The following is a 13,770-nucleotide window of genomic DNA, read 5'->3' as shown; positions in this document are numbered from 1 at the left end:
TGTGCTTCTGGCTTTTTATTGCTGAGATTCTTGAAACAGCTGGCCCCCAAAAAACAGACTTTCTTTACCCCAATACTGACTCACTACTGCATGACATTTTCATTCTGTACTATGAACATGTTCAAAATGAAGGCTTTTTTCTCCAATGATGAGATCAAAGTAGAGCTCATCAGAGCAAACCAGTGACAAACAACATGCAACTTCTAGATCACAGGTTGTAACGTTCTGAACATTTTCATGATCTAATTAAAACATTTGAAAGTTAATTTTAAGGGTCAACAAACTTTCTAACTTAAAGTGTAAATCAGTGGTTCCTAACCTTTGTTACTTGGATGTTTTTGAACTGCAACTCCCAGAAACCCCAGCCAGCACAGTTGGTGGTGAAGGCTTCTGGGAGTTGCAGTCCAAAACTCCTGAGTAACCCAAGGTTAAGAACCTTGGGTGTAAATGATCAAACTTCAGTCAAATGGTTAAAATTCAGAATGTTTTCATTTTCTCCTCTTTCATCAGAATCACATTTTAAAAGGAGTTGTCTATATATGGCTACCCTTTCCTTGCTGTACTTTAAGCAAGGGATGAGGTAATGAGTTCTCCAGATACTATTGGACTGCAGCTCCCATCAGTCCTAATCAGCAAAGCCACAGGCTGTATTTTTGCATGGGTATTTTGTCCAATAAAATGTTTATCAATTCATTCTAAAACCGGGCTATTTGGGGACACTGCATAACCCTACGCCCTTTTGTTTTTCCTTCCTCCACACAGCCCCTCGAACACTTCATAGAAAGTCCTTGCAAAAACTTAATACAGTAGATAGATAGATAAAACCTTTATTGGCATAAGCAAAAATTGGACATACTCATGGTGATTTGTTAGGTAACTACATATATAGTCATCAAGAGGGCAGAAAAGTTTGTGTTACACAAAGACACTGAAACAGCCAATGGAAAAGCATACTGGAAGCTACTAATCTCTTTGCTTTATGGATACTGGTATGAAATAATAAGTGCAATATTTAAACTCAAGGGAACTCAGTGACTTATGTGACATTAATATTGGAATGTGAATCAATTTATACATGCTACACACATTTAATTTCATCTATAAGTAATGCTACTCACTCATGCAAGAAAGTATATAGATTACTGAGCAAGTTTTCTTCTATTAACTAAATTACTCTTTGATGTGTATTCATTGTCTGAAATAATCAAGTTCTTAAAATGACATTAAAATAACTAAGCGATATAAAGAACATGTTTTTCCCCTGCAAATCAAAGTTTCCATGCATGATCCATGGCCTATTAACTGACTTCCAGGTAATTCAGTTCTCCATGTGGCCTGGGATAGACGTTTCTGGATTTCCATCTATTTTAAGAATTGGTCTTTTCTTTAAACACTATAGTAATGGAATTCTCTGCTGTTTCGTCAAGATTCACAGATGTTTCGGGGGAGAAAGCTTTCCTTAGATTTTAAACTGGGAGGGGATTTGAACAGTGTTTTAAGGGAAACTGCCACCCTTTTAATGAGATAAATTTTTAAAGGATCTTCCACATCGGCTGTGCAAGTTACAATATTTATATATTATGTGATTCACCATATACCGTGGTGCCTTGCTTAACGGGTGCCCCGTTTAACAACGAAATCGCACAGCGATGAAGATTTTGCAATCGCTTTTGCGATGTTTTAAATGGGAAAAAATCGCTTTGCGATGATCGGTACCCTGTTTCGCTTACCGATCATCGCAAAGCAATGATTTTTTAACAGCTGATCGGCGGTTCCAAAATGGCCGCTGGGTAAAAAAATGGCCACCTGCTGTTTTCTGGGACGGATTCCTCGCTTACTGGGCAGCGAAAATGGCCGCCGTATGGAGGATTTTCGCTTTAAGGTGAGTCTGAAGCCCATAGGAATGCATTGAAGGGGTTTCAATGCATTCCTATGGGCTTTTTAAAATCGCATAGCGACGAAATCGCATTGCAGCGATTTTTGCTGCACCGATTATCGTCGCTATGCAAGGCACCACTGTATATGGTGTACATCTGCTGTGTGGGTCACTGTATATACCCTATATGCATGCACATTATTATACCTACTACAAGACCAGAATGCCCCAGTACAGCTAGGAAGCATATATGGATAGAAGTAGGCTTTCATATCTTCATCAGTGGCACTGCTTGTATAATAAGGTGGTGCATTTGCATTTCCTCTCACAATACACATGCATCTGCAAATGCAGAGCTCTCTCAGGAATAATAAATGTCCTGAGAAGTTAGCAAGGGGCTGACACAGTCTCTACCACAACTCTCTCTTTCCTGGCATATCACTGATATATAGTATTGTAATGTTTCCCATGGCAAATTTGTTAAGGACAGACAAGAAGCAAAAGTTAAAAGTGACAGAAAATCCTGAATGCAGCTTTTCAGTGACTGTCATGTAGAGAGACAAAGAGGACTATTGTAATGGCCAGTGGAAGAAACAGAAGAAAACAGCAAAAGAGAAAGAACAAGAGATCTTTTCCAGAAGGTCCAATAAATCAAAGGGAAATTTAAGCCTAAATTAGGAATGCTGAAAGACCAACAGGGAAGCACACTACCTGACAAGAATAAAATAAAAAAGAGGAAGAAACAGTATACTAAAGACCTGTAAAGATGAGACACAATGACAGAGTTCTTTGAAGAGGAAATCTATGAAGAAGAACCTGGAATTCTAGAAAGTGTTCTGAAAGCACTGGGAAGACGTAAGTCAGTAGGGGTATATGGAATTCTGTTAGAACTACGTCAAGTCACAGAAACTGAATCTGTCAAAATCCTAACAAGAATATGCCAACAAATGTGGACAACAAAACAATGGCCCACAGACTGGAGTTTTAGAAGAGGTAGTCATGTTAGTCTGCGCTAGCATGTTAGGGGAAAACAAAACAAAACAAAACAACATTGTGGCACCTTAAAGACTTACTTCTATATTTTAAGGTGAGCTTTTCCCATTTCTCAAGGTGTTGCAGAAGAGGCATATACCTTATATGGATCTAGAAATGTCTGGTGTTCAAGATGGATTTTGAAAAGAAAGAGATCAAGATCATTTTGCAAATATCCATTGGCTATTATAGCACACCAAAGACTTTCAGAAAAAGATCAATCTATGCTATAAACTATAGCAAAGCTGACTGTGTGGATCATGAGAAGCAATCAGTTCTTCTGAAGGAAATGGTTGTGCTTCATCACTTGATTGTCCTGTTGTGTAAGCTATATTGTGGACAAGAAGCTACCACTAGGACAGAATATGGAGCGGCAGAATTATGTCCTTAAAAAGCGTGCTGCTTATATACCGCCCCATAGTACTTCAAGCACTTGCAGGGTAGTTTACAATTTATTTATTTATTTATTTATTTACTTATTTATTTACTTATTTATTTATTTACTTACTTACGTACATACTTACTTACTTACTTACTTACTTACTTACTTACTTACTTATTTATTTATTTATTTATTTATTTATATATATCCCGCCTATCTAGTCGGTTAGGACCACTTTAGGCAGCTTACAACCAAAAAATACCACAATGTAGATAAAAACAAGTTAATTATGCAGGCTACATATTGCCGCCCCCCCCACAAGCAAGCTGGGTAATCATTTTACCAACCTCGGAAGGATAGAAGGCTGAGTCAACCTTGAGCCGGCTACCTGGGATTGAACCCCGGGTCGTGAACACAATTTTGGTTGCAGTACAGCAGTTTAACCACTACGCCACGAGGCTCTACCTAGAAGCAACGGCGTCAGACAAGGATAAATTTTATCTTCCTCTCTGTTCAATCTATATGCAGAACGTATAGGTAAATGCCAAACTAGATTCAGATGAAGGAAGAGTGAAAATTGGTGGAAGGAACATCAATAATTTAAGATACGCAGATGACACATACTACTGGCAGAAAGCAGCAATGACTTGAAACATGTTCTGATGAAAGTAGTACTACTGTTGAACATTAAGAAGATAAAATTACGACTACTGAAGAAGTACACAACTTTAAGGAAGACAATGAAGAAATTGAAATTGTATACCTTGGTTCAATCATCAATTCTAATGGAGACTGCAGTCAAGAAATTAGAAGATTGAGACATGGAAGGGCAGAAATGAAAGAATTGGAAAATATCATCAAGTGTAAGGATATGTCACTGGAAAGGCCAGGATGTGTCATTGGAGAGACCAAGATCATTCGCGCTATTATATCCTAGACTGCCAGAAAGACAAAAATGGGATACCCTGGACTGCCTGAAAGACAAACAAGTGGGTTCTAGAACAAATCAAGCCTGAACTATCTTGGAAGCAAACATGATGAAACTCAGACTATCATATTTTCAGCATATCATGAAAAGGGGGATTCACAGGAAAAAACAAGTATGCTGGGAAAGTTTGAAAGCAGCAGGAAAAGTGGAAGACTGGATATGAGATAGACTGACTCCATCAAGGAAGCCACAGGCTTGAGTTTACCAGAGCTGAGCAGTGATGAAGAGAAATTCCTCATTTTTGGATGGCTTATTTTAAGGAGAATTGATCAAATTCCACACATTGCCCAGGGATTTATACAATACCTTCTTTTATTTAATTAGGTTTACAATTCATAATGAAAACAGCGCTGAACTAAAAATGGTCCAATACAAAAATAAGATTTTAAAACAGATAATATTCATGATCTTTAGAAGCAAGAATATATAAATAGGTAATGTATAAAAAGACCATATTAAACTAATGCATATTCTTAATCTAAATCAGGGGTTTTAAACTCAATTTACCTGGGGGCCGCTAGAGACAGAATCTGGGTGAGGCTGGGCCGCATCAGATTTTCCGCCAAGCGGAGCAAGAGCCCGAGGAAGCCGCCCAGGAGTTTCCTTAGCCGACAGACAGGTGGGCCGGCTGGCAGGCTGCAGTTCTGGATGGAGGGTGCAAGAGGTGTTGTCTTGGGAGACAGCCGGCGAGCGAGGCAAGGCTTTTTTTTTACTCTTGACAGCAGAGGATATGAGGGCGCTTTGGGGGGACAGGGAAGGCAAGGCAAGGGCCACAAACTATCATCTGGGGGGCCGCATGTTTGAGACACCTGATCTAAATGCATTATAAATGTTGAAAGTTATATATATTCCTACCATCCTAAACTGGATTAAAGTCTTCTTTCTGCAAATTATCCAAGTCCTGAGTAACTTTCATTCACATTCTTAAAGGTAGTATTGCTCTAAAAATGCTGTTGGAATGAAATTAATGGCCAAGTACAAAATTTCACATCTGTTACAAACCACAACTGATTTTTTCCCTACTTCTCTCCCTATGATACAGAATATGCCTGAATTAAACTGTGTACAGAAGACAGGGAAAGAAAATGAAAATAACGAGTTCATTTGGTTAGTTACAAAGGAAGAAAGCAACAATATTCAGCTATATTAGTTCTATAGATTGTGTACATACATTGTGGCACAATTTTTATACTGTTGTTATGTAAATTAGACTCCAGGGCCATGTTATAAAGTATTAACCATAACACTCATCTAAGTCTTAGTATGCCTGCCGGTCTTTTAAAGTGCTATGGAAAATTGCTGCCTGCATTTCAGACCAGTAGTTCCACCTACAACTTCCCTTAAGGATTATTACGGCTTGGCAACATAATGTCCATTGCAGCTAATGCATATAATACTTTTCATAAGCCATGCATTCTACTTAAGCTTGTACTGTTTTCAGAGAATAAAAGTATTTTATTTAGGTTTTTTTTAAAAGAAAGTTAATTTTAGAAATCAATGCTTTAAAAAAACATGTAATCTGAAAGAAAGAATAATTATTAATTTCTAAAAATTAGAACAATCGGTTAATTGGTTAAACAAAGCACCATACAGATAAAAGAATAACTATTTATAATTATTGTCCATATGGAACTGAATTTTGCAAGGCAAAGTTGTAAGCTGAGAAAATAACTAGCTGGGAGGAACATAAAAAGTCTTGCAATAAAGTATGAACATTTTACTGACTTTTAGCTTGTCTGTATGAGTACCAAACCATCAACTCTTTCCAAACTCTACCATAAACCGGCTACTCACTGTCAATGGTGGTGGGGGGGAAGATCAGTAAGCTAGCTTTCTCATTATTCCTTAAATATCTGTTTCTGTGATTTTGCATTTCATAGCAGACAAAGCCCTTGTTTTGATGCTCCCCCTTGCATTTTAGATTTGTCTAAATGTAAACATTAGCACTGTCGGATACACCACCCCTTTCTTTTTACATTTTTAAAGAATAAAAAAAGAGAGAGAAATGAGTAGTAGTATGAGTAGTATGGCAATTTACATTAATATACTCAGGCCAAGATCCTATAGAAAAGTGGTCCTCAACCTTGGGCCTCCAGATGTTCTTGGACTTCAACTCCCAGAAATCCTAGCCAACAGAGATGGTGGTGAAGGCTTCTGGGAGTTGTAGTCCAAGAACATCTGGAGGCCCAAGGTTGGGGAACACTGCTATAGAACACCAATGGGAAAAAAAACCACCCAAGCTGCGCAGTAGCATGGGCTCACTCACTGCAGTCATTGGTGAACCAGCAGCAATTGCCTTCAGTCCAATGTAACTTCCCATTTGCAAAACCTCATTAAAGCATTCCTCAACAAGAGAAAATTTCTATAGGCAAGAACACAAAGTGAAAATAAACAACGTAACTATTCAAACATGGAAAGCCAAAATACAAATTGTAGTTTAATGTGGGAGTGGGATTAAGAAATGGCAAGTTTTTTTAAAAAAAAGATTCAATTCAAATAACTAATCATCCATAAAAGCTATTACAAATAAATACTCAGAAAAATTTAAAATACGCAGAAGAGTGATGGAATTTCCACTTCAATGACTAATAAAGTGAGATATGTCAGAAATCAACTGAGCTGGAAAAATGATGTTCTGAAGAGGTGCTTAAGATGATCTGTAGCCATGCTCTACCATTAGTCAAACTGATGATGCTTAATACATGGATATTTCAGGTCATCATATCTAGAATCTTAATATATCAGAACGCTATCTTCTACAAATATGGGAAGCATGATTCTGAAGTTGGCATTCGGAATTAAGAAAAAACCCTGTCATGAATCCAACCTGAAGAAACCTTCGTCAAAGCCATCAGCTACTCCTGTATTTTTTTAAAATTAATCAAACTCAAAATTGTACATTAGTGATCTTCACTTAATCCTGCTGTCAATTATACAAAAGACATACTCAAAGATGTGATCGTTGAGCATCCTATTGCTCAACTCAGTGGTATCAAGTTTTTTCCAACTGTTTTGTTCAAGGAATCACAGAAAGATCTCAGGCACTCAAAAACATGCCACTTCTCCCTCCTAAAGCAGTTAACATTTAGACTAGGGGAACAAAGGAAGCCAACAGATGGTACTCCAGAAGTCGTGCAGTAGTTTGTTGCCGTTTTTTGGCATAAGACTGATAAAAACCTCAGCAAGAATCTGATGTATTTATATCATTTCCACTCCAAGATAAATGATTTAGTGTCTGTTTCCTAATCAGAGAGAGAGAGAGAGAGAGAGAGAGAGAGACTGGATTTGGAATTTTGGATTACCGCACATACACACATTTGTCTCCTTTTCCTCCCAAGACTGGTAACTGACCCAAGTACTGTACATACTTTGATTGCACTTGACTGTGAACACAGCTCTCTTTGCCTCCAATATACTTGTAAGCATTATATTCATTAGCACCCTACTTGAAACTTCACAGCATCTCTATTAAGGATATTAGGCCTATCATCTAGCTTGAAAGTTTGCTTCTGACACAGAATATACTGAATGGCTTTAAGACAACAATTCACCTTCAGCCTAGGCTACCTCTCTCAAGATGGCTGGGAGGGCATGGGGGTACCACATTCACCGCCCTGACTGGCCTGAAGGAACACCAAACTGTTATCAATAAACAAAGTTTGTTTAAACACTGTATTCAACTTTGTGTCTTAATTATAGAGAGCAACAAAAGTCAAGTTATAATAAAAATATAAATTAACCCATTTAGTTTTAACTTGGATATTGAAATGTAAGATAAAAAAGACTCACAATTTCAAATTAACTGATTTAGTCAAATTCTTTAAATGCTATCCTTCAGAGTATACATTTTTGAATGGGTGCAGGTGTACACCCCTAGGGAGCCCCAGCTGACATATGGTAAGCAGCTGGGAGGAGGGTAAATTGCCTCAGAATCAGACTGGCTGAAGGGAGTTCCTGCAGCTGCAGGAGAGACAGTTTTCGGTTTAGAGACAGCTGGAGGAGGCAGGGTCAAGGAGGATAAAAGAGAAGAACTGGGAAGGCAAGTGGTCACAATCTAAATTGGAGGAAGAGGATGGAAGAAGCTGTCTAACATAAGAACATAAGAAGAGCCCTGCTGGATCAGGCCAAGGGCCCATCTAGTCCAGCTTTCTGGAGCTCACAGTGGCTCCAACAGATGCCTCTGGGAACACGATACCCCTCCCCTGCATCTGGCATTTTGAGGTACCTTTCTTTTACCCATGACAGCCACCATAGACTCCAGCCATGTGTATGGACAAGGCTATGTTAGCCTGGATGCTGCTACAGCTCTGGAGAAGGAACTGGGAGAGACAAGATGCAAAGACTGAACTCTTGTGCTCATTTATAGAAGCCTTCTCTGAAAGGGGTGTACTGTATGCTGGACCTAAGCTCTCTATTCCTTCCTGCTTTCAAGTACCTAGACTTTGAGGGAATTCCAGTGAAATTAACTGGGCCTTCAAGCTGACATGTAGTTGGAGGCTTTAACTTGACTATTGCACCGACTAGCATAGCTACCATACTTCTTCTAAAACTATAACTTAACCCTATGGGAGAAAAGGCAGAGGGAACTGCTGCTGATTGCAACTGTAATAAAACTGATATGAGTCAAGAAGTTGAGCTGGAGCCCATGGAGTTATTAATAGGGTATCTCAGCTCTGCTGAGTTGATGGGGTGCACAACAGTCTTCCACACCGACCTCACATTGCCCTTTTAAAAGAGTTAAGATGCTTCCAGAGTGATTTTAAAAAAAAAAAAAAATTAAATCAGATCTTTTTAAAACTTAAATTGGATTTTTAAAAAAAAAAAAATTAAGAGCTTTTTGATAAAGATATAATTTTTTAAAAGATACATTATAATCCAAAGGCTAGTCATCATGAAATAAGGATTAGTTTTTAATTATTTGCATGAGCCTTTATATTCATGCAATGTTTAATTATTTTGGTAAATGAATTCTATTAATCCATTCATAAATTTATTCTTTTCCACAGGTTTCTGCAAGACTAGTCGGTAGGTTTTTTAAATCTAGAAGATATTATCACAGATGCTTAGTTTTACAGTTCTCAAAACTGTGAATTTGTGTCTGCCGAGATCTCATGTCTCCTCTTCACAGCAAAACTGTTATAGAATAAACATACACAGTTAAGAAAAAGACCTTAATCCCATTGTTGCTTTGCAAATCTATGTACACAGAATCAACCTGTTACCTCCTAAGTGCCAGGTTTCAAAAAATTCAGTGAATAGAAGAAGATCATTGGGAGTGGCATAGATCTGCACAAGAAGCTAAGTGTGTATGGGGGGAGCAAGTAGTAAAAATGAAACCTTTTCAGTAGAATACTACATAAGCCTTATCTAAAGTACATGTGCCCAGTTTTGGACATTGCACTTTTAAGAAGGATGCCAACGAACTAGAACAAGTTCAGAGGAAGGCTACAAGGGGCTGGAAGCCAAGTCTTATAAGGTAAGTCTGAAAAAACTGGACATGTTTAGGTTTCAGAAAAGAATCCTGATGGGAGGTATGGTCACACTTTTCAAACACTTGAAATGATATCTTACAGAGGAGGGGAAAGATTGGTTCTCGATTATCCCAGAGTACAGGACATGCAAAATGGGGTCAAGTTATAGGAAGCCAGTTTTAGGCTGAATACCAGGAAAAACTTCTTAACTTTTAGTGCAGCATGACAATGGAACCAATTATCTCAGGAGGTTGTGAGTGCTCCAACACTGGAAGCATTCAAGAGGAATCTGGACAATCATCTGTCAGATCTGCTTTGATTTGTATTCATGCATTGAGCAGGGGGTTGAACTCAATGGCTTTATAGGCCCCTTCCAACTCTATGATCCTATGATTCCAAATTCAATGGCCCTTAAAGGGACTTCTCCCTATATAGGGATAAAAATGTACTCCTAAAACATACAAAGATACATTCATATTACAAAAAGCAATGTGGTTCAGTCTTACGTGGACTCTGCTAGTTCACATTCCATGTAGTATGTTATATAATTGAATGCTTTGCACATCAAATACGCCCTGGATATAAAAAGCTGGTATGTGAAAGAACAAATGTAACTTGTATTTTGCTTAGTGTGCAAGCTTCCTGTACACAAAGAGTTTTTCCATACATAAAAAAGCACTGAAATATGATTCTGTATCCATAATCTCACATGGCTGAACCCAGATTGATTGCTGAAACTGAACAATTGCCAGAAAAACGTGAGAACTGTAATGGTACAGATTGCAATATTTATTTATTTTAGCTTCTTTTACAATGTCATGAGTACACACAGATGTATCTACATCACACAGATATCCCAATTTAATACTATTTTAACTACCACGCTCCATCCTATGGATATGTAGTTTGGTGACAGGAATGCACAAAGGCTCTTCTAAATATCTTACCAAACTACAAGTCCCAGGAATCTTCAAGACAGGGCAATGATGATTCAAGTGGGTTCAGATATAATTCATACTTCATTCACTGTAGGAAATATTCTTTTTACCTCTTCATCAAAAACTAAGACATTGTCTAATAGGAAAAATAATTATTTTTAAAAATTTGGAGGAAATAATCCAAACACTATTTTATACGGAAAATAATATCCTGCCTAAAATATCTTGTCGCCTGGGTAGTAGGAGTGGTGAAGGTCTCCTTGCAACACGGTAGAATCCTATCATGCTCAAGGGAGGCAATAATAAGACCATTGTTCAAAAAGCCCTCTTTGGGCTACACAATTCTCAATAATTGCCAACCAGTATCTAATATCCCATTCTTCAGCATAGTGCTAGAGTGGGTTGTGGTCTCCCAGCACCAGAGGTTTCTGGATGAGACAGATGATCTTGATCAATTTCAATCTGGCTTCAACCCTAATTATGGGACAGAGGTGGTTTTGATAGATGACCTACACTAGAAACTCGATAAGGGATCTGTGTCCTTGTTGGTTTCGCTGGACCTTTCAGCAGTTTTTGAAAAGTATCCTCCTGACTTGTCTCTCTGGAATGGGATTGGGGGCACCGTTTTATGATAGCTTACCAGTGTATAGATGATACCCAACTCTACCTCTCCTTGCCAGACTTTTTTTCTTTGTATATTTATTGCTCTTGCTTGAATATTTTAATGATGTAAGATGTCTCTTTATACTCATTGCTCTAAGCTTTAAACATTGCATTTCAATGTTGAAAGCTCCTTTTTTCGGGGAGAAAGGCAGGGTAAAAATATTTTAAATAAATAAATAAAAACTTAAAGGAGATAATCTAGTGAATTAAAAGAAAAACCTAACGAAAAGCATATGATGGGACAGATCTGTTCACTTTAGCACCTACAGTAAAATTCTAGTTTTCTTGAATTCCTTCAAATTAGTTTTTCTAAAATAGCCTATTTCAAAAAGTTATAAAATCTTATTCAATACAGTAATTTAAAAAGCAACTATGCAAAAAGAGAGTTCTTTTGTGGTTCTGGTTCATTGTGTGGCCATAACGTCAGCAACTGCTAAAAGGAACTGGGGAACTGTCTAGATTGGCGGAGCACACGCACCATGGTGGAACGTCCTACATGACTTGAAGCTCTAGAAAGTTCTGAGGAGTCCTGCGCAGACTTTACACATTTATGTGCATTCACAGAGACCACAAAGAAGAACCAGAAAATCAGATGCAAACCATCAAAACTTTTCAGAAAAGCTACCTATTTACTTACTTATTTGTACTGCCTTGCTTTGTAGCATTGAAGTTTTGAAAATGAGCCAGTGAAGTATTCCTAAGAAAATAAACTGACAACTAATTTCATTGGAAACACCAATCTGAGAGGCTACACCCAAGCAATAGAAGTTACAGATCTCTATGGTAGGTGAACTGAGAAGAGCAACATACAGGAACACGTTAAGAACTGATAATTTGATATTGGGGGTTATTTGATAATAGTTTGGGATGGGTTGGAAGTGATTTAACAAATAGTATTTGACTGCTAGTTTACTGTGGTATGTTTTTGTGGACAGGGGAACATGAAATCTGACATCACTTTTAACAAGGTAGATTTGTGTAAGGACAGCGTCTTTTTGCTTAAAGAAAGTGACAGAGAGGTAAAAGTACTTGATTCATTTGACTCAAAGAGAATCATATTTGTAGGATCTGAAAAGAATGCTTGCAATGACAAGTAGATAGGTATGGTGGCAGAGGAGAGATGTAAAAATGCTATCATATAAATAAGTAAATTAAATAATACCATGAAAAGAAAGCAATTACTGATCATTGTAAAAAGAATGGATGAAAGTGAACAATAAGATAGGAAATGTGCTGGTATGCTAGTAGGTAGAACAATGAAAGAGTATAATGACAAGATACAGCACAAGATAAATCCATATTATCATTCAAGGAAGACTTATTACTTGGAAGGTTTCAAAGAAGCTCATTTAAACACTTATGGCAAATATGTTCCTCTTGGTAGGATAGTGAAAGGAAAGTAGGATAGTGAAAGGAAATACTGCATAGGAACCTGGAATGTAAGAACTATGAACCTTGGGAAGCTGGAGGTGGTCAAACAGGAGATGGCAAGAATAAACATCAACATTCTGGGCATCAGTGAACTAAAATGGATGGGAATGGGTGATTTCAACTCAGATGATTATCATGTCTACTATTGTGGGCAAGAATCCCGTAGAAGGAATGGAGTAGCCCTCATAGTCAACAAAAGAGTGGGAAAAGCCGTAATGGGATATAATCTCAAAAATGATAAAATGATGTCAATACGTATCCAAGGCAGACCTTTCAACATCACAATAATCCAAGTTTATGCACCAACCTCCATTGCTGAGGAGACTGAAATTGAACAATTTTATGAAGATTTACAACACCTTCTAGAACTGACACCGAAGAAGGATGTTCTTCTCATTCTGGGGGACTGGAATGCTAAGGTAGGGAGTCAAGAGATAAAAGGAACAACAGGGAAGTTTGGCCTAGGAGTTCAAAACGAAGCAGGGCAAAGGCTAATAGAGTTTTGTCAAGAGAACAAGCTGGTCATCACAAACACCCTTTTCCAACAACACAAGAGGCGACTCTACACATGGAAATCAACAGATGGGCAACATCGAAATCAGATTGACTATATTCTCTGCAGCCAAAGATGGAGAAGCTCTATACAGTTAGCAAAAACAAGACCTGGAGCTGATTGTGGCTCTGATCATCAGCTTCTCATAGCAAAATTCAAGCTTAAACTGAAGAGAGTAGGAAAAACCACTGGGCCACTCAGGTATAATCTAAACCAAATCCCTTACGAATACACAGTAGAAGTGAAGAACAGATTTAAGGAACTAGATTTGGTGGACAGAGTGCCTGAAGAACTTTGGATAGAGGCTCGTAACATTGTACAGGAGGCAGCAACAAAAACCATCCCAAAGAAAAGGAAATGCAAGAAAGCAAAGTGGCTATCCAATGAGGCCTTACAAATAGCAGAAAAGAAAAGGGAAACAAAATGCAGGGGAGAT

At 37.9% G+C, this 13,770-nt stretch overlaps 1 protein-coding gene across 7 annotated transcripts in view; it reads right to left on the bottom strand.

The window, feature by feature from the left end:
• TENM3 (teneurin transmembrane protein 3) overlaps nt 1-13,770 on the bottom strand; it is a 1,852,170-nt gene that overhangs the window by 471,445 nt on the left and 1,366,955 nt on the right. The window lies entirely within an intron of this gene.

This window comes from Pogona vitticeps, chromosome 5 (genome assembly GCF_051106095.1).
Source record: "Pogona vitticeps strain Pit_001003342236 chromosome 5, PviZW2.1, whole genome shotgun sequence".
Taxonomy (NCBI): domain Eukaryota; kingdom Metazoa; phylum Chordata; class Lepidosauria; order Squamata; family Agamidae; genus Pogona; species Pogona vitticeps.
The sequence above is the reverse complement of the archived record's forward strand: the minus strand, read 5'-3'. Positions and strand labels throughout refer to the sequence as shown.